Source organism: Pseudopipra pipra, chromosome 2 (assembly GCF_036250125.1).
Source record: "Pseudopipra pipra isolate bDixPip1 chromosome 2, bDixPip1.hap1, whole genome shotgun sequence".
Lineage (NCBI taxonomy): Eukaryota > Metazoa > Chordata > Aves > Passeriformes > Pipridae > Pseudopipra > Pseudopipra pipra.
In genome coordinates, this window is record NC_087550.1 from 25,782,253 (window position 1) to 25,803,496 (window position 21,244).

General features: G+C 45.9%; 1 long non-coding RNA gene across 2 annotated transcripts; it reads right to left on the reverse strand.

The window, feature by feature from the left end:
- Positions 1–445: 445 nt before the first annotated feature.
- On the reverse strand, positions 446–17,177 carry LOC135409232 (uncharacterized). 2 transcript variants are annotated; one of them, XR_010428109.1, is made up of 3 exons: positions 16,819–17,177; positions 8,124–10,436; positions 446–7,584 (listed from the first exon to the last, which is right to left on the reverse strand). It is a non-coding gene; the product is annotated as an uncharacterized LOC135409232 (long non-coding RNA). The 2 variants fall into 2 exon arrangements; XR_010428108.1 differs by lacking the exon at positions 16,819–17,177 and having other exon boundaries at positions 8,124–16,146.
- Between the last annotated feature and the right edge of the window lie 4,067 nt (positions 17,178–21,244).

Here is a 21,244-nt window from a genome sequence, read left to right on the forward strand (position 1 = left end):
CCCCCTGCCTGCCAGGCAGTTTTAGCTCTGTCCCAGAGGCATCCTGAAAGAGGATGTGAGGTTGTTTACCCTCAATGAGACAGCTATCAAATCTGATAGCATGGACCCTAGAGGTTAAAGGATTTGGGCACCCAGTCACTAGGGAGTAAAATGTGCTGCTCTGACTTTGTAAAATGTGCTGCTTTGACTGCGGTGGAAAAGGTCACACATCACAGGTTACTGCCAGCTAATGAGAAATGAGTCTGGACAATTAATCAATACATAATCTCCTCCGCTAATCATATTGATGGAAGATGAGCTCCTTCCCCCAGGAAGGGCAAAGGCCATTGAGCTAAGCCATTTAGAGTCATTTATTTATATCCGTGGTGGCTCAATAATTTGAGTCTTTCCCCTGAGGGCTAGGCAATATTGTCCAAATGAAAAAAAAAATCCAACACAACAGGTATTACTTAGCAGAAAAATAGTCTTTTAATAGAAATTAACACTTTCAAAGGAAAATGCACTCCTTTTCTCTACATTTTCAACCACACACATGTGAGGACAAAAACCCTTCTGAAATATTCTATGTAAATGGTCATAAAAATATCATTTTCTAAGGGAAATACTCAAAGAAATTGTCAAGATCTCAGGGCGCGTGCTATTCTCAGTTGCATCAGAATGCTTTTCTTCAGAAGCCTACCATGAAGCATTAAAAGAGAATTTGTCCTTCACTCACTCATCCTAAAACCATGCCTTTCCTCTGGCGGGCACAAACTGATTTTTAAGAAACCTGGCCCTGTGGGTAAGGTGAGTTCATGCTTGTGTAATTAAAGCCTATGTTGAAACACATACGCACCAAGGGACAAAGATGATGTCATGGTACAGCTGTTTCTGCAACACAGCTGGTTTCCTGGCTCCCTGACACAAATCCCGCTCTTGCTGAGCTGCAGCAAAGCAGGTGGTAAAACTGTCAATTGGAAGTTGCAGGTCATCCCTGCCAGTTGTGTGTGGTGCTCAGACCGCCCCTGCAAAAGCTAACAGAACCCTTCCGTTGCACTACGTAAACTGTGGAGAAAGGCAGTGGTGCTCACAAAGAAGCTGTTTACTTACACAGTTGCCTGCTGGGACTTATTTACAGAGTACTACTGACAGCCACCAAATCTGCTTGTATAGCTCTGGAGACGGTTCAAATCCTCTGTTCCCAGACAAGTGATTAATGCTGTATGGAGAGAAGTTAGGACTGAGGATAAAACTGAGCTTTCAAAACAAGAGCCTCTGATCTCAAACTGAACAAACATTTCCCCTTGCCTGTGTCAGCTAGTTTGATTTCCAACAAAAGAGCAGATTGCTTGGGAAACCACAGTCACACCAATGAATTACTTTCCTACTAGCCAGAGAGAGCTCCCTCAAGCATCCTGTCCTGCTCTCTCAAATCAAGCTGAAGGCAGAACTTCCTCTGCAAGCAGCTAGTGAAAATGAAGCTCAGAGGTGAGTCTCCCAGCTCAGACCTTGTAAGGAACAGGACTACACTCCTTAGAGCCCCAGCTCCTTATTAACCCTCATTTACAAGTAGCCATAGGGCCAATGTGTGCTTAGAAGATGTACCTGATCCTGCCAGCAGCAGATCTAAACATCAGGCATCAGTGGAACAGTTAACTCATCCGTTGAAAGGACTGCAGAAGTGAGAGCGGGATTTTCTCACAGTTTGAAAACCTCTCTGAACAGGAAAGACTTAATGGCATTGACAAAGGTGTGCTCCATGCAAACAGATCTCTGGCAGCAACACACTGAGCGCTCTGATAGCGACAGCTCAACCCACAGTGTCTGGATAGTATGGTCCTCCATAAGACAAGACCAGCCCTCCCCTGTGCCCCATCCATAGAATGTATAAAAAGTAGTGAATGATTGTTAACAGCTACTAGAGTCTATGGCTTTTAACCTACACATAACAGAATTTGCATGCAATTATATATATGCATGCACACACCATCATGCATATATTTGTGCTGTGGAAAGCCCATTCAACGTGCAGTCATTGCCTCGGGCATTGCCAATGACTGATGAGTTCTTGCTGAAAAGTGCTCTAAGCCTGCCTGCACTCAGGTTTAACTTCGTGCAAGCCTCTCCCAGCTGAGCCCACGGAGAATGCCGCTATTGTGAGGGCCAGAGCCTTTCTGCCATGCCAGCACACGCAAAGGCTGACGTTTCATAAGCTGCCTGCCATCATGAGGACAAAGTCCCGTTGAGTGGGCATTGGCTCTGCCTTCCCTTGCAGATAGCAAGGGATCAGCTGAACTCAAGTTTGGCAGCCTCCCAGGGTATGGCACAAGGCTAGCCAATCATGTGAGGCAGAGCCATTATCGGTGCCCTGTTCCTAACAAAGTGAAGACATTCTCTTTCATCTCAAACTAATATTTGTCCCTGCTCTTTCCAAGCAGAGGAAGACAGACGTACACTGTGCCAGATCCCCTGCTGTGATATGTATCTACTAATCTCTAGCTTGTATGATTACAGGGAGGCTGCAAGCATGGGAAAACACTTAAACATCCAAATTCAGGATAACATCCTGAAGTCATGGTGTAAAGTAAAAACAATAAATAAAGGTTCTTTGGGAAGGAGGGAAGACAGAATTACTTAATTTTATGTGTTTTCCCATCACAGTAGTTAAAGAAGCTAAGGTTTACAGAGGGCAAGTGAAAAAGGCCTGTCCAGTCCCCCTTAGAAGGAAGAAGGTGTTGGCTGCCCAGAACCAGTATCCAGAGCCCTGCTATCTCCTCAATCACCTTTAACACCAGAGGCAGGGAAGATGAAGTTCTCAGACCTTTCTTGCCACTTTAGTCCTGATTTAGGGCACAGACAAGTCAGACTCATGAGTTAGCCAAAGTCCTGAGCACCTGAAGGCACTTCTCTCTGCAAAGAGTTATCCTAATTCAGAATGACATCTGTGTATTTTCCTTATAACTTACCCTATCCATGAACTACATTCACTTGCATTTCTAAATAAAAATAATCCGTCTGTTAACAGTGACTTCTGCCTAAACTTAACCCAAGTGATATGACAAGTGATATGACACCTTGCTCCTGCTGGGATGCTGAATATTTTATGCAGAACTGCCCTGAGAAGGTGCTTGGCCACGACGTAGTGGAGATACTGAGAGTCCACAATGCACTGAGTTGCGAGGTCCTGGTTCTAGGTAGTCAAGACAGGCTGTCTGGCTACAAAGGGGTGTCTATCTCTCTGCAAGGGTTAGACTGAGACTCTGACAAGCAGGGAGGCAGGGGAGAGGCACAGCTCAGAGGGTCACTGGGAACCAGTCCAGAATGACCTGAGAGCAACCAGCTTGCTCTCCTCAGCCAGCTGAACTCCCAAGAAATCCCAATGGGGAAGGCACTAGAGGGGATTTTCCTGTGTGTACTTGCAGCTTTCTGGATCAGCCAATTTTGGAAATAGAGGACTAACATTCATTTAACACATTTTGCAGTTAGGTCTTGTCCAGAACTGGTTGGTGACACATGGCCTCTGTGTTGTTCAGAGGGAGACAGAGAGGAAAAAGAGACGAAAGCTCCTTTATGGCTCATGCTAACAGTAAACATAGGGAATCAGAAAGCAAGTGGACTACAGAAACCAAGAGGCAGGGTTCAGCTCAATCACAGGTCTTTTGCACCTATGTCTCCCCTGAACTGGAGCTATTTCACATCCAGCCAACTCAGAGCACAGGCAAGGAAGTGGGCTTTGCCCCTGCTTCCTGTGAAGGGATATGCCCTTGCTTGCTTCAGGGAGGAATGAAAGAGTGCAGTGACCCTGAAGCAGGCCAGACTTTCAGCTGTGCCTTTTATTCACGTCCAGGCTTTTCCCAGTCTTTGCAGATAAGGGTCTCTTCATGCCATCTCCCTGTGATGCTGTCTGGAGAAGGAGGCAGGAGAGCAGAGTGAAGGAGAGTCGGTGATAAAATGGACCACACAGCCCTGGAGTGCCAGGTGTCAGCTCCTTTTCTCACCAGCTTTCCTTTTCTCAGCAGCCCGCTGAACATTCTTTTCAGGTTACTACAGAGCTCTCACACAGCATCTGCATCCCTGAAGCAAAGGCAGTGTACGGCTGGGTGGCTCTGGAGGTGAGAGCCATCAGTGAAGCAGGTGCCTCATCAGGCACGCAGCAACAGCCAGCACCACACAGGGGATGAAGCCCAACATCACAGCCAAGAGGTTACCGGGCAAGCTGGGCCACCATGTGCAGCCCGTGGATCACAGATGAGGGAGCTGGACACAGCACAGCACTGCTAAAGTGTGCAAGATGTGCAAGGAGTGGGATAGAACCTCACTGCATGCCTCACATCCAGTCATGGCTGGGCATCAGCGGGCCTGCGAGCACAGCTAGCCAGTTCTGGAGCGTGCACATTTCTTGACTCCTCAGTCTACTCCAGGCGCTCCTTCTGCATCCAGGGGACAAGGGTCACTGCAGTCCTTTCACAGGGTGCCAGTGAAGCAGTAGGGAAAGAGCCAAGGTAAACTCTTGAAGAAAAGCAAGAGCCACCACAAACACAGCTGACTGAGCCCAGCAGGAGCAAGCGTGTGCTCTGTGTTGTCCCTTTAAACAACATTCAGAGAAGTAATATTGTAAGCCAGTGGCTGTTTCCCAAGAGGCAGGAGTCCTGGCTGCCATGGTCAGCCTTGCCAGTCCCTTTGCTTTTTGGCTTTGCCTAGGCCACAGAACCTCTGTGTTTCTGTTTCCCTGCTATTACAGCATGTGGCAAAGGGGAGGGACTCCTTCCAAAGCATCTGCTGGTTTTGACTAGAGCAGCAAAGGACCAACTCAGCTTGGCACTGGCCAGCGAAGAGAGGGACAGCACAATGCCTTGAGTCAAGTACAGAGGCTGCCTGCAAAAGTGCTTGGAGCACAGATCCTCAGGAATTAAATTCCCAGGGAAACGGCCAGTGTTGCCCATGTGTTTCCTCCCAGCCACCCTGCCCTGCTCTGTCTCCACAGGGCCATTATGCCAAGTGGTGAAAGGTGGACACTCGGGCCTCTGTCTCCACACAGTACCCGAACACCACATTATGGACACAAGCCAAATATCTAAGATACACCTGTGTCCCTTGGCCTGACCCATCCCACTGTCATCATCTCCACTCCTACCCCTCTTCCTGCAGCCTGTGGACACATCGGAGGTCTGCTGGAGACTCAGACCTTACACTCTTTTTACCACAGCACATGCCCTTCCTAGGTCTCCCAAGCCTGCCAGGCTTAGCAGCCACAGAGGAGAGACCCTTCCCCCACTGTGTAATAGAAGGAGTTTCAGAGAGGCTTCACAGCAGAGAAACCAGAATGGCTCTCTACTATCCCCTTCCAGAGCTGAGGTGACCAGCTATTTCAGCTAAGAGGACTTCTTCCCTGGCTGTTGGCATCTGTGGATCTTACCTCTAAGTCTTCGTTTTTTCTTGTGTGTCAGTCAAGTGAAACTAATCACAGATGGGTTTTAAAGTATTGGATGTTATCTCACCATCTCTGTCCCAGAGTCTGTCTCCTTAACTGTGTTACTGTTTGACAGCCTGCAGGGCCTCTACACCTCGTCCAGGAGTTAATATTTTATCTAGACGTTCGAGGGAAGCTTGGTGGAAATTGTGCTAGCCTTGAAATGCCAAAGGTAACTTTAAAATATTTCCTTCCGGACTCTGAAATGTTGCTAGTAGAAATGTGTTCTCTAAAAGGAAATGGCTCCGAACCTAGGCTAACAGCTGGGGAGATTATTCATGGAAATCAGTACCCTGAGGCTCTGTATCACTTTCATTTGTCTTTCCCAAACCCCCCACCTTTATGGAGGCCAAGTGCATCACTCTTCTAGCTCCAGGGAGGTGAAGTGGAAGCAGCTCTCCAGCAGAGGAAAATGTGTTCATCCTGAAAACATTTCTTTGTTCTCATTGCACAGGATCATTTGTCTACTGTGCAGCAGATTTATGTGAGGAACAGCAGTGACACAGGGCATAATGACTCCATTTTGTTTAATAATTAACTCACATGTTCTCCTGGTGTCACACGTTCCAGCAGACACTGTAAGACAGTGAGGCTGTGCTGGCTGGAGAGCTAAGCAGCAGGTGGGCAGTAAGGAAAAACTGATTTCTCCTTCTGCTCACTGATGTTGTGCCCTAACTAGTGCTGGGGTCTTCTTACCCGAGGTGTGCTGTCCCAACAGCTCTTCAAACGCTGCAGACTCTGCACACTCTGAGTATTTTACCAAAACAACAGGCACTGTGGTGTATTATTTCGACAGGGGTCATATAGGAACTATTTCAAAGAGCAAACCTGAACTATGTAGAAAGAATGAGAATGGAAGCCAAAATTCATCTGAGTTCTCCCGCTACCAACAAGAAGCTCCATCTTGCAACTCGTCACTGTTTGGTTTGCATATGGTCAGGAATTGTTTTACAGGTTTTAGGAGAATTTGCTGGAAACTTTTCGCCAAATTTTTCTCAAATTTTAATGCCTGTTCCTCACAATCAAATAATTTCTGGGGAAGAGATGCTTTTAAAGAACTTGTCACCTTGAAATACTGCTGAGGGCATCCCTTTTCTAAGTATTTAGACTTTTTTTTTAAGAAAAAAAATTTCACCACAATTTACAATACTCAGTCATTCAAATACAGAAGGCTAGATATATTGAAAAGGTTCTAAATACATCATTTTAAGGTTACTGAAATAAAATATTTCAAAAATATTTCAAAAAGGGCTTTTTTTCCCACTAGCAAGATATCAATTCTTTGAAAAGTTAGAGACTAGCTTTTTCTCCAAATTCAAGATACATCTCTTTCCACAATATCTCAAATCTTTGGGAAAGGGGGAATCTATTACTCCCTTAGCTTGTTTTATAGAGAGGTAGAAAACAATAAAACAGAAAGGAATTTATCAGGAAAAAAAATCTCAACTAGAATCCTTTGCTTAAGTGAAAACAACCCTAGGTTTATCAGGGACACTTGTAGCCAAGGCTGAGGCAGTTGCAGTTTTAGCAGCACTTCCCTTCCTGAACAAACGCCTGAGATGCCATCAAGTTCTCTCTGCCTCGGACCTGAACTCTGTTTCTATATCTCTGTCTATTTTAAGGCATATCCCATACGCAGTCCTTTCAGCTCCTCACAGTCAGGAATGTGGCTCTTCCTGGAAACCATCTGCTCAGGGAGACAGCTGAGCTTTTACTGAGGACTGAATCTGTACCCTGCACTGCAGCACCACCCCAATGGGTTAGGGTGTCCTCCTCGCAGCATGTTTCCATGGTTTCAGGTGGGTTAGGGTGTCCTCTCCACAGCAGGTTTCCAGGGTTTCACAATTTCAGCACTGGGGAAGACCAGCAAATGTGGGAGGGACTTTGGTTTGCAGGATTACACCTTATCACCAGCCCTCAGGCATTGAACTATGATTTGGGTACAACCTGACAGCCACATTCTCCCTACCTGCCCCACATGAGTTTTCTTTCCAGGCCTCCTCTGCACTCATCAGGCCATGAGTCCTACTGATAGCTTGTGCCAGATGACTGCTGCTCCATGTCCTGTGGAGGCTACCAGCCAAGCCTTGCTGCCTTGCTAGTCCAATGGTCTGAAATAACCTTCAAGAGATTGGCTGCAAGGTGAAAGTACACAAGCAGGTCGAAGCTGGTTATTCAGCATCCAGGGATTAGAGCAAACAAGAACAAACAAAGCTGATTTCATTGTCTTCTGCAAGACATCATTGTCTAAGTCAGATCTGCAAGCCCCAAAGCAGAAGCTGAGAAGAGCCAAGGGGCCAAGGTAACCCAGAGTCAGGGGACTGGAGGACTCCTGATTGGGCTACAGGGGGAGAGGATGAGAGCCAGTGAGAAGTGGGAGAATATTATTCCAGACCACATCTAACTGAGTACTGAAGTGCAGATCCCAATCAGTGCCCTATCTTTTCTCCTACAGTCAGTCCCAGTGAAATTCTGTATGATGGCATCATCTTTGATTCAAAGTGGGAGAGGCAACAGTCCAAACTACTTTGGTAATGGGCAAGTTTCAGAAGGGATCCTTGAAAATCTTCCCCCAGCTGAATGTCCTACTAACATTCTAGTAGTTCCTGAGAGCCCTAATACAGATTTTTATCTTCCCTGTCACTGTTGAATTGCATTATGTTCTTTTACTTACCCTCTGAGTGCTTCCAGAGCAGATGAGCTGGGGGGATGCAAAATAGCACATTTGCACCCTAAAATCATCAGGTGGTTGCTTAATTCCTTCAGAGGAGGGTTGAGTAATTTGGGAAGAGGAAGGTGGGGAGGACCTCAACAGACTTCAACTCCCTATTTTCTGGTTAACATCACCAGACGCCTCCTGCAATGCCTAGTCTGTAAAGGGGGTGCCGAAGCTCAGGGGGTAGTGAGGAATTACAGCTAAAGTTCTCCCTCTTCAGTCCTTGAACACACAAAGAGTGGCTCCACATTTCCTCCCAGGGCCATCCAGCTCAATGATGTGTGACTAACTCTTTCATTGACCAAAGACCAACCACTTTCCTCACATGACCTTACATAACTGCTCATCTATTTTGTTAATGAATGGAGCTTGAGAAAATTTCCATTGCCTAAGGCCTTTGGGGGAAAATGCATGAGCACCATCTCCACCTTTTGTGCACTGATTTGGGATTTTCCTATGGATTACCTGAGTACAGTAGTATTATTTTTTGGTTGCTGTCATTGGTGACTGAAATGGTAAGCTAATAGCAGGGTGCCATGGGGATGAAGAGAAAAAGAAAAGGAGCCCCTGCCTGAGCCAGAGGAAGCAGGAGACTCCTTCTGCCAGGAGGAGCAACAGGGACATCACTGCCATCAATACCCTAGTCAGGGACTACACCTATTCCCAGGAAAAAGCTGTTGTGTTTACTCAGCCTGGAACGGAGCCAAAACACCTCCTGGCTTCTCTTCACTCCCCGCCACAGATCCAGCAATGCCAACCTGCTGGTGTCCCAGGGGCTGGGGCTGGCAAACAGTTCTCTCTGGCCTGCCATGGTCAGGATGGAGAAGTCTGACACTGAGCAGCAGTGGAGAGGGGTGATATGTAGCTGTTGGGTATATTGGCATGTCAGAGGTATTTACAGCAGGTAGGAACTGGTGGGAAGATAGGCATATCCCAGTATTTCTAAAAGCTCCTATCAGTGTTTCAGATTTTCTCATTTAAACCATTTCACTGCAGTGCTACCTAAGATAGAAATTACTTTTACCATAAAACTCCTTCTGCCAGTGGAAGACTGGGGAGGGAGGAGCTCGACCTCTCAGAAAGCAATGCCATGCAAAGGCATTTGTAAGTGCTAGAGACACATTATTTTCAGAAATGGGATTTATGCCATGTCCTTTGGAACTGAAGAATCTGTTGGATGTGCAACGTGGGCTCCCCGTGGTGTGGGCTACAAATCTCATGGTTTAGGAATGTTGCTGAAGCTAACAGGATAGCGAAGTTGAACAGGGCATGACTGGACTACCACCAAGGATGGAAGTGGCAGCACTAAAATACTAGAGGATGATCCTTTTAATTTCAATTGATGGGAAGAAAATGCAAATGCTGCCCAGGCTTCTGTAATGCCTGGTCTATGCGCAGTGATGAGTAAATATTTAACTGCAGAAAGAACATTCCCTTCCAGAGATTGAAGGAACCAAGTTAATCAGTTCCAGACTATATTCAAGTCATGGGTGTCAAGAGGACAACACAAGTTCAAAACCTTGAGGATGTTCAAAGTCTGCTACTACACCTGGGCAGTTGCCATATCTTCCCTGGGATGCTAAAAACGAGGATCTTTTCATCTGCTGAGAAAGCAGGATAGTTAACTGACTCAAAGACATGCTTCACAGAGAGGGGGAAGGGTTGGAGATGTGGCAAACAGAGTTTGAAAATCTTCCTGTTGCATCCAGATCGTGCTTCAGAAACTCAGGAGATGAGGCTGCTGCAGCAACTAGGCTGGGCAAGTCCTCAGGCAGGTCTGGAGATGTTCCCTGCCCTGGCAGCCCACTGGGCGTTCACTGGCAGGGCTGATGACAGAATTCACCACTGATAGTAGCTCCCAGGCTTTAGAAAGTGATCAGTTTCTGTCAGACCCTCCTCTTACACAACAACATATTTCCAGTTGTTCTTTTACCCCAGTACAGTTAATTTGCCCTCAGTATGGTTAATTTGCCTTCATCTGTCTCTCCCTTACAAAGCCAGTCTGTTCTCTTCAGAGATTATGGAGTGATGTTGTTAGTACTCATGTCTATAATAAAGCAAGTTCCTCCAGGCATGATATAGTTCATATTTTCATATAATGTCCATAGGGCTTGCACTGCACTCCCTGAGCATTGGAAAGAGACTCAGGTATCAGCATAGTTTCTACCATGAGTAGGAGTGGCTGACCAGCTGATGAGCTGGGGTCTTGGCTGCTCGTGGCTGCTCATTCATCTCTGACTTTTCCTGGTGCTTTGGAGTAGAGATGTCTCTCTGTGGAGAAAAAAACACTCCAAGAATACATGTCTCTTTAGATCCAACTTCCTCTGATATCTCCCCCACAAAACCCCCAGAGGTTCAAGACAAATGTTTCCAGTCTCCTGCAGTAGACACTATTCTTTCCTCTACAGCCCATTTTGCTTGAAAGGACCTCATTTAGAGCTCAGAGGAGAAAGGAGAGAAGTGATTCGGTGTCCGAGTCCATTTGGATGACTGAACATCTCTTAAGTTCTTCAGCCAAAGCACTCATCATTTACTATCTAGGGTGGTTTTTTGTTAAGAGTCAAAAGAGTCAAATATTTTACCATGCAATTGAAACTTTTGCCTGTTATTCAAAGCTCAACTCCTCCTAGAGAAAGGACAAATCAGAATAATGGTAAACTGAGTTCTGGCTGCAAAATAAAAAAGCAAAAGTCTGTGTTGCTATTTCTCACTTTGGATTTAAATCCTCTGGACTGAACAGCCCTTACCAGGCACTGTGTAAAGTCTTCTCCTAAAATAAGATGACAGGGGTCAGGGGCCCAAGCTAAGCTGATTAGCACAACTAAAGCTGTATCACATTGCTACAGTAGGGTCATATGATTGATCACTGGGATAAATATTTAGGAAGCTTCCCAAGGGAAGTGGAATAGATGGGACTGACCATAGAAGCCAGGGAAAATGGGCAACTGGGATGTGGCTAACACAGGGTCTGATACCATTCACCTGTCATAATACAGATCAAAAAAGCAGGAGTTGTTTTGCAATGGAATTTGCATCTCCCATCAGCTTCCCCTCTGAGTACATGTTCTGCTCCACAGCATTCTGGATCACCTTCACTGAAAGGCAGCATTGTTAGCAGGCAGACCATGTCACTCTGCAACCACATGCCACCATTCTGCCAGGCTTTGCTGGCACAGGTCAGTCCTGCTCCCGTCTCCCAGCAGCTAGGGACAACACAGTGCCCACTGCGGAAGGGCAGCATGCTCATCAGTGAGTCGAATGGGCTTTCCATGGGCTTTGACTTTCCCAGAGGCAGCGTGGAATCCTCCCTTGAAGGGGCTCTGAGCAGCCAACAAACCGTGACAGTATGTGAGTGGCGTGTGTGGGAGTAGTACTCAGCTTGACTCAGACCCTGAGTTCTCCTCTATGGCCAAGTTGCACCCCTCGTTCTGCTGGGGCTCTGTTAGCAGGGTGCTGACTGGCCTCAGGAGCTTTGTCCCCGTTCAGCAGGGACAGAGAGTCCTTGGACCTCCTCTTCCTACCACAAATGATGGGCGATATCCTGGGCTGGATTCCAGCCTTCATAAGCAAGGCCAGAGTCTGGCTCAGCCACCAACCCACTCGCCCTGAGGCACCCAGAGCCACAACGTGAAGTTTCCTGAGCTCCACACAAAACTCACGGCAACCAAAGTGGTCACTGGGAGGGCTGAGGGGCAGGCAGGAGGGAGGCACTGCCCAGTGACCCCTGGGGTCCCACTGCAGCACCCAGGGAGGCTCCTTTGTCCTGCTGAGACCTGGGTGCCTGGGGAGCAAAGGCGAGGCCCAAGGATTTAAAAGAAAAAGCATGAAGGCAAGGAGGCTGTGAGCGACGGAAAATGAGCACGCAGCCATTCTGGAGAACCTGTATTATTAAACAGGTTGTGAATGCCAGCTGCCACCTGCCCTCGAGGGGGTGGAGGGAGTGTGCTTTCCACACATGCAGTGCCTATACAAAACCTTTCTCACGTCAAACTCAGCGGTGAAAAAAAGAAGCCACCAGAAGTTAACCTTCTCCTCTAACCCCAGCTTTACCAGCTCTCATTTCTTCACTGTTTGTCTTTCCTGCATTGTTGCAGACTGAGGTTGTTTGCCAGAAAATAAGACAAAGGCTTGTTGGTGCCAGAATCTGCCCTTCCAACAACAAGGAATAGCAGTAAGTGAGCAAGTAGGGGCACACAGAGCTGTACAGAGAGCAGAAGAGAATAGCTCCTATTATTTTGGTAAGTTGCTGTTGACTTTGAGGCAGGACTCTCAGGGAAAGGTAACAGCTGGTGTTAGACAAATGATACGGCTAGAAAAAAAACAGAAGAGCTTTTAGACACACAAATCCTTTTGAGCTGAAGCAAAGGGCTATAAACGTCAGCCTAAGCACATATTGGAAAAGTTTCCTCTAAATCTCTCTCTTTGGTGAAAAATAAGGCTTTATGGGGAAAGAACTTGCCCCTCCTCAGGGAGCAAAATAGAGGCATGACTGGATCCCTAATCCCAGCTCTTCCACAATAAGATGGTGTTTCTCTACCTGTAGAAGCCACTGCTGTTGCTGAATCCACCATAAATCCTGTTATGTTACTGCAATAGCACCCCAGTACTTGTGGGCACTGGCAGATGCTCTGCCCCACTACACTGCTGCACATGAGCAGTTTGCAAGTGCCACTCAGATACAGCCTTGTGATGTTGAGCTCTGGTTTGTGATTTACACTGACCTCACAGATTTCAGGTCAATTTATGCAACTGCTCAACTCAGTCTTTGCTGCAAACATTCATTGTATTTTGGAAAAAAAAAAAAAAGGACCAGTGCGCAGGCCCTGGGGAGAGGCAGAGAGGCAGCAGGGTTGAGCAGAGCTCAAAAACTGCATTAGCACTAAAAGAAGCGGGTAAATTAGAAGAGACACAGCATGAAAATGCTGTTGAGCTGAGGCACGGTGATGGTCAGTGAAGCAAACTATGCTCTACTAAGTTGCAGGGTCAAGCAGAAGTAGTATATTGTTTAGTGATGTCAAAGAAGACTGGTCTCAGATACAGCAGACAGTTCACGTTGCATTGCGGGTACTGTATGTCTGCTTGATTTGAACAGCAGTGCCATTTGTCCTTGGACAGATGCCTTGGCTTTGATATAGCACCACGAGGTTTGCACAAGAGACTGCATTCAAGTATAACCTCAGTAAGTGTCACAGGAGAAACCCAGACTACGGGTGGCAAACTCTGTTCCTGTGACTGGTGCTCAGCGACGCAATTTCCTATTGCATGGTGTGGAAGTTTTCCTACTTGCTGTCTCAGACCAGCCTCACCCTCTGCTTTCCCCCTGTTATGAAACTCTAGAGATGCTTCCCCAGCAACAACACTATTTTGTTCAGGAGGGAAAAACCTAGGCCTGATCTTCCCTGCTATCAACAAGCAGGTGTCTCAGATAGCAACAAAAGAACCAGCATCAATAATGGAGAGGGGAGAGAGAGATAGAGATGCAATGAAGTGGAGAGAGGGAAGCCAATCAACTTAATGAAATAAGGCGCAAGGTTAGCGAAGGGCTATTTATAGACTCCAACTGGTTCAGCCCTGTGCACTTAGAGGCTGGTTCAAACTGGCTGCTTAACAGCAGTAATAATCATTACCGAAAAGAAAGAGAAAAAAAAGTGAAAGCTTGGAAAATTCACTGCCGGAGGTAAAGCTTTAGAGCCGGGTCTGGCTGGAGTCAGAAGTAACTGCATTACTGAGAGATTGAAAGGTTAATAGGAAACCAGCTGACACTGAAAGAGAACAATTAGAGAGGTTAAGGGGCTTAATATTAGATTAATGGTTGCCTGGAGGAGCAAAAGCAGAGATTTCAGGAAAATAGGAGAATGGTGAGCAGAAGGCTGGGTTTTTTCATGGATGGAGAGCCCCAGGTCTGCTCTTGCCACTCCCTGGATAAACTGGAAGAAGATGGCTCTGCCGTTCCTTGCCTGTCTTGCTCAGTCTCCTGTTTCCATCTTTCTTCCTCTTCTCCCATCTGTTTGTCTCTGGAAGTCTCTTTGGGTTTGTACTCTCCACCTTAAGCACTGTCCATGTGGGTTTATATTGTCTTGCTTGTGTTCCTTCTCCATTCTCCCACTGTCTCTGTAAAGGTCATAATAAAATGATGCTTAGTATTCCCAATGGCCCTTCATTCCTCTTCAGTGTGCTGCTCTCCAGAGACAGGGATGGTGGGAATGGACACTTTTATCTGCATTAACCATAACCAAGACTCAAAGCTTCAAAAAAAAGGGTTGTCAAAGATCAGATGACAGGTCTGTTTCCTAATGTATTCTCACCAGCTAGATGGACAATATTGACACTGAGGTCCCTGACTATCAGCAGCCATTTAAAAGACTTTTTAGCAAGAAAATATTGGACATACTGCAAAGAGGACTGATTCAGCAATATATGAACTAGCATGGATCAGTGTCATCTCCTAACCTTAAAGGGAGGTTGAAAATACTAAGGAGGGGACATTCAGCACCAGGAATTCATTCCTACCAGATGAAGAGCCTTCTGTGTGGCTGAGAACTGAGCAGACAGAAGATTAGGTCATGCCTTTTACATGAAGACTACAAAAGACCAGAGGATGTTCTGTAGAGGTGCTGGATGTTCTGAAACCTTGAACAGCAGAGAGGAGATATGCTGCACTCCCTTCCCCCACAGTAGCAAAGTATTTGGTATGACTAGCAAAGGATTTGGGATAGACTCGCTGTATCTGTTCAGTTAAGACCCCTCAGCATAACATGTCCTCCATTTTCCCATGGCCACTGCAGTTGCTAACATAGTACCCTGACAGTCCCTGTACCTCAGTGTCAGGAGAGCCTTGTCACACAGCACCACCAGCTGCTGCTCTGGACAATGCTGGGAGCCTTGAACTGCTCCCCACACCACTCCAAGGGACTCCTGTGACCCAGAGAGAGATTCTTCCCTCCTGCACCATTCGTGGCTGCTGCACTCAAGGATCATTACAAATGCACATGCTTCTCCCATGGAACAGGGAGAACTTTCCCCAAGTGCCTGGCCCTTGACGGCTGTTTGTGTAGTCAGACAAGTGAAAGCTGGTTGGATCCTTCTGTATCTTACACTGCCTCCCAGAGCACAGCCTCCCCTCTAAAAATCTCTGCAGCAAGATTAGAAAACAATGCATTCGGCACTTCCTTCTAGAGCTGTAAAAGCCAGGCTGGGACTCCAACACTTTGCAGGCACCCGACAGAAAAGTTTCCTCACTCATGATAATGATAGCAAATGTCCCAGCCCAGAGAAGCTGAGGTCGTTCATGGCATATTAGCCCCAAAACACCTGAAATGCGGTGCTCTGGCTTAATGCAAATGGGGTCCTCAGGAGAAAAGTCTGAGGAAACTCTGGTTGGCATCAGAAGGCAGCTCAAGCTGTTTTCTTCTCACATCTGTGACAGCTGAGCACGGACTTCTTACCAGCTGGGACACTGCTGATCAACAGACAGACCAGAAAGATGGCTAGAGAAACATTCACGGGATGTATTATTCCTTGGGTCTCTCTTTCAAACAGGCACATCTGCTTAAAAGCAGTGAGCCTGAAAGGACAGGCTCTCCAAATCACCTTCCCATTCTACATAGGAGCATTTCTCAGGTCTAAAATAAACCTCCCCCATGAGTCTGGCCATCCACATTCCTGGAGCTGCATGTCTGCTTCAAAAGATCTGATATCCTCTGAGTGTTGACCTCTGCCAGACCCTGGGGGTACCCATCACCTGCAGCCTGAAATGCCCCAGAGTTCAAAGCACATTTCAGCTAAGCATCTTGAAGTGCTGTACAAACAGCCATTAATCCTCAAACCATTCCTAGGAGCCAGGCTGTAATTATTTGGCTCACCATTTATCTCTGGAACTCACTGTACCCGTTCCCCCGGCCTGGGGATGAAGGAAGGTAAAACAATACCTACCATTTCATAACAAATTGCAAATTAAATCGACTTCAGCTCAGCCGTTAAGGGAAATGTTACCTTTTCCATAATCACCTCCTGCAGGCAAGTGCAACAGCTATACTTTAACAGTTAGGTAAACTTTGACAAAAATATGTAAGTGACAAGCTCCGAGTGAGACAACCAACAAGTGGCAGAAGATTTTCAAGAGCAGAAATCAGGAATCCTACCTCTTGGTTTCTTGATTTATCAACTGAATTGTCTCTGCTCCCCCTCTTGCCACCCTTAAAGATGACTGTGAAAGGAAAAGAAATGCCACTTATGCCCTCTATGTACCTTTGTATTAGATTAAGGAACCTGCAGGATTTCAATGGAAAAAGATTAAGCATTTTTCCACTTGTTTTCTTACATTAGAAATGCAGGTCTTCAGGAGCCTAAAAGTCTCCAGTCTGTCTAGATGATGACAAAACCAGGACCAAACAAAGACAAGAGGGCAAGAACGGGGCGGAGGAGAGGAGAGGGGAGGGGAAATGGAGCCAAACTCACAACGTGCTGTTTGCAAGCAACAACTGCATAAACACAGTAACAAAATGACGCACAAAATATCAGTAAGAAATTATGTGCTATTCAAGAGCTGATTTTCCCCCAGCTCCAGCCAGGGTGTGAGAATCCACAGAGGTCAAACTCTGAGTACCCCAGGAGATATGCACAGGAAGAAGAAAAGAAAAAAAGATCCTCATACCTTTTTCTTCTTCTCAAACAGAAGCCGTAAGTGGCATGAGATTTGAAATAAGACAGACCCAACCTACAGGAATGGGGAGGACTAGGCAACAAAAGCAGAGGAATGGCTGTCCTTTCTGTGTCTCCTGAGTTGGCCAGATTCATCCAGAGGAATCCCTGGAGAGGAGATGCTGAAGGGAAGAAGCATGGGGAGGGGTGGAGTAAACCAACAAAACAAAAGGCAGTTACAAAGTGAAGCAGAGGTGAAGAAAGCAGCAGAAGGACAAAGCTGTAGCAAATGTCAGCACATAGAGGAAACGGTCCCACTTCAGTCCAAAAAGCAGAAAGGTCACTCAGTCAGTTTCTAGCTCATAAAATTGTCCCTTCTCTGCCCTCTTCCTACAGCTCCCTCTCCTACCTGCTCTAGGGATGCAGCAGGACTCCTGCTCTAGTCTAAGACCAGAAGGCAGTAAAGAAAAATTTCAGTAATTTCCAGCTGTACCTGTTTAAACTAATTCTGTGACTGGGAGGTTTAATTACAGCTAGACTGCAATATGCAGGCTTTGCACTGCCTTAATAGCCTGGGACCAAACCTGTATGATGAGAAGGTGGAGGGAAGGATGGAGGGAAGGATGACAGGGAGTGGGAGGGGGGGACAGGGGGTCAGTGTGTTGTTGCAGCTGTATTGAAAGACAAGTAATCGAACAGGTCATGTCTACATGTGGCTGAGGGGTACACAAACAACGTTTGCACAAGGGTTGCAAGTCGCTGGATACTTCAAGGGCTAAATCCAATTCAGTAAGCAAAAGCCTTTCCTCAGGAAATCTGTTTTCCTAATTCTTAGGAGGTAGCTCCTCCAGAAATCTCCAAGCACCAAGCTTGGAGATTAATTAATAATCTGTTAAGATTAAATTTTTTGAAGATTAAATAGTAATCTATTAAAATTACCTCCCTCCTGTCAAACTGTCTGCCAGCAATGCTTCATTGCCATATCTGGGTGTCCTGAAACCCAGCAGAAGTCCAAGAACTGCTTGCAGTAACCAAGCTTAAATCTTGTGGCAACCTCTTCCCTGTATCAGGAAGCAGGTAAATACACACACTGCCCAGCTCACAGCCCCCTGAGGCCTTGCCTGAACTTTCTAGGCCAAACTGGTGCCTTGAGGTTGCCTTGATACCATTCCCCGTAAAAGGGAGCGGGAAGGGACTGCAAGGAGCTTTGTCAGATTCCACAGCAGCCAAGCAATTGTTGATCCTAGAGCGGTGCCTGCTGGCTGGTCATATCATATGCGCTTGGAAATATTTCTACAGGCATTGAAGTTCCAGTCAAGTTCAGGAAAACATTTCGAGGGAAGAGCTGTGTGTCCAGCTCTGCCATGTTTCTGCCAGGGAGCTGTCATCCAAGCTCCCACCCACTGCGAACAAGCTGCCCTAATTTTGTGAATCAGTCTGGTATTTATTTCTATCAAATCTCCAGCCTCCTGCTGTTTCTCATCTTTCTTTACTCTTTGAGGTTTTATGATTTTTAAGCCAATCTCAAGGTAATTGATGACTTTATTACTTTGGTATAACTGATGCTGTCTTGATAATGCAATTCCCTGTGAAAGTTAAGCTTCTTTACGGTGTATTCCTATCAAGATCATTAACATGTCTAATGTTGGATGCTAAGAACATAAGGCACCTCTAATCACTTAGAACTTTTGAAAAGTCTGACATTTTACATACTTTTGACATACAGAATCATGCTCGAAATTCTAACAATGCCACTGTTGTGCAGGCTGGGGGAAATGGCTGCTAAAACCACTGTTCTTTTACTGTCCTTTTGATGTGCTGGAGAAAGAAATGATGCTATGGATGAAACAGTTCTCATCACAGAGGCAGTGCCTTGCATGCTCACAAGCTGATGAATACAAAAAAGATGAAATCGCAAAGAAATTATCTCCAGAGATATAATGTAGCACTCTTAGGCCATCACCACAGATGCATAACAAAGTATTATACTGGAATTCATCATCATCCTGAGGGTCCGGAGACAATTTAGATCTGAACAATAGAAAATAGGTAGTGTATCTTGTATGCCTGAATTTACAAAGTGAAAGAACATAGAGTTCTATCAGAAGATAGGAATTATGTCCCCTCAAGCCCACAGCTCTTCAAGGTAACAACACACACTTATCTATATACAAACACATACACACAGCCCTGCTCCTAAGGCAGGAGTTTAAAATGGCTAAGACTGGTAATGGCAAAGGGTTGCATCCATTGTCATGGGTCTTCCAGAGGCTGAAACAGTATAGCAAACTCTCTTTTGGATCCATATTTTCTCAGTGATGGAAGGTGGTGCCATGTTAGGCAGCCTCAGATAGAGATTTCCCATTATTCACATTTTTTTGGTATTTTGCCACATTTGAACTGTCAGGTTGACATTTTACATCCTCAGCATAAACAAGGCAGATGTAGGTGGGAGGTGGGCAGGCAGACAGAAACAATGGTAAAGCTGTTAAATGCCTTTCTGAAGAACTGAATGTTATCTGTAAAGCTGTTTGAGCTCCCCCATGCTGTACATAAACCGAAACATTCAGTTGAATATGTATTTAAGGTAGACACCAGCCAAATGTCTGTGTTGAACCAGCAGCCACACAGATTTTAACCATCCTACAGTTTCAGCAGATGAGAGGATCCCTCTCCCCACATCCACTCCAGCACAACTCAGTGGAGACTGCTACATCTAGGGAAAATAGACCCCAAGCAGTTCACAGCCCAGCACAAGGACTATTCTCCTGGCAAATATTGTAGTAACTTCAGCCATTTCTACTCTAAAAGCTCCTGCACACTAAGAGGCTAACAATCTCTTTCTTCAGTGTACTTCCCTCCCCTGTATGAGCAGCACATGATACAGAGATGCACACACACATTCATGCACATACACAGAACATAAACATTTGCGCACACACACAAAGAACGTGATTTCCAGACATCATTGGCCTTCATCTAACAAGTCAAAGCACCATCTTGTACTGCTCATTTATAAGTTGCTTTTCTCCTGAATGCCCTGTTTCTAGCAGAAGGGGAGAACAAGAGCACAGGGAACTCCGTCTTCTGTGCTGTCTAAACACATGGAGTTTCCCCCAGACAGAATTCATACATGGAATGTCATATTGAAGCAGTTTGTGCATTCCCTGTTTCTCCATGTGTGCAATGAAAGATCTTGCTAGTAGCTTGTAGCTGCAACTGAAGGTGAACAGAGCTCTACTTTAGCCATATGAAGGCCCCAGGACTACACAAACATGCAGGAAAGCCAAGGCTCGGTCATGAATACTCCATAATCAGTGAATACATCTGACAGACTTGGCCATAACCTCACTGTGCACCAGTTTGCCCATCTGTGAGAAGGAGATAGTACCACTGCCTGCCTTAGGCCACAGAAAATTTGTCTGGGAAATGGTCAGATGTGGACCAATGGCTATGGTGTGGACATTATAACATCTGAAAGAAAGTGAATTATTCAAAAGTACATCTCGGGTTATACTCAAAAGAGAACGCCAGGGGGCTACACAAAGTTAATGCAAAAAAATAAAAAAAAAATGTTGAAGCAGGAACTATTTACTACCAGTTACAGGATCTGCTGGAAAGTCTTATTTTGAGAATGGGGGAATAAGGGAAGACTGTGCCGAAAGTATTGAATTCAGCAATCTCTAGTCTTTCATTGTTTGATTTTGCTGCTACAAAGAACTTCTGCCATAATTTATTTGGCTTCAGAAAGAAGGAATTGAAAAACAACCAGATAATAACCATAGTTACCACTGTGATACTATATTGACTAGAAGAAGCATATTAAATGAGTTCTGGTTAATATATGGCAGAGTTGACCAGAGGACTTTCTTATTTAACCAGCGCTGTTGAGCAAAACTCGTGATTCAGAGCCATGACGGAACCTAAGAACAGTAGTCAGGCTGCATTCCATGCACTGATTTATCTGGGGATCATATAACAGTGGTCCCAAATTAGGTATTATTTTCCATGACCTTCCTGCCTGCTAGGTTGGTCACAGGAACCAACCAGGTCCACGCCATTGGAAGCCAGCAAAACTTTTCTCAGGATGCTGGCATGCTTCAGAGTAGATGTAATTTATCAACTGTGAAAGGACATTGAGCAATAAAGCGCTGCATGGAACCTGCTCAACTCCTCAGTGGCAAAATTGTGGTGCCCTGGTAAAGATTTTCTCTTCCTGCTCTTGAGGAGGAAAAGAAAAGCAGTGGAGATGGGAAACAGAAGAGTCCTCAGAGCCCAGCACAGAAGCACAGGACACCATCAGTCTGTGTGTAAAGGGAAATGTGATCCATAGCATCCCTGAGTCACATCTTTTTACAGGTAACAAGTACCCAACCCCCAGGGCCGGCCCTCAGCCATGAAGGCCTTCAACCTCAAAGTCCCACTGCCACTTACTTATA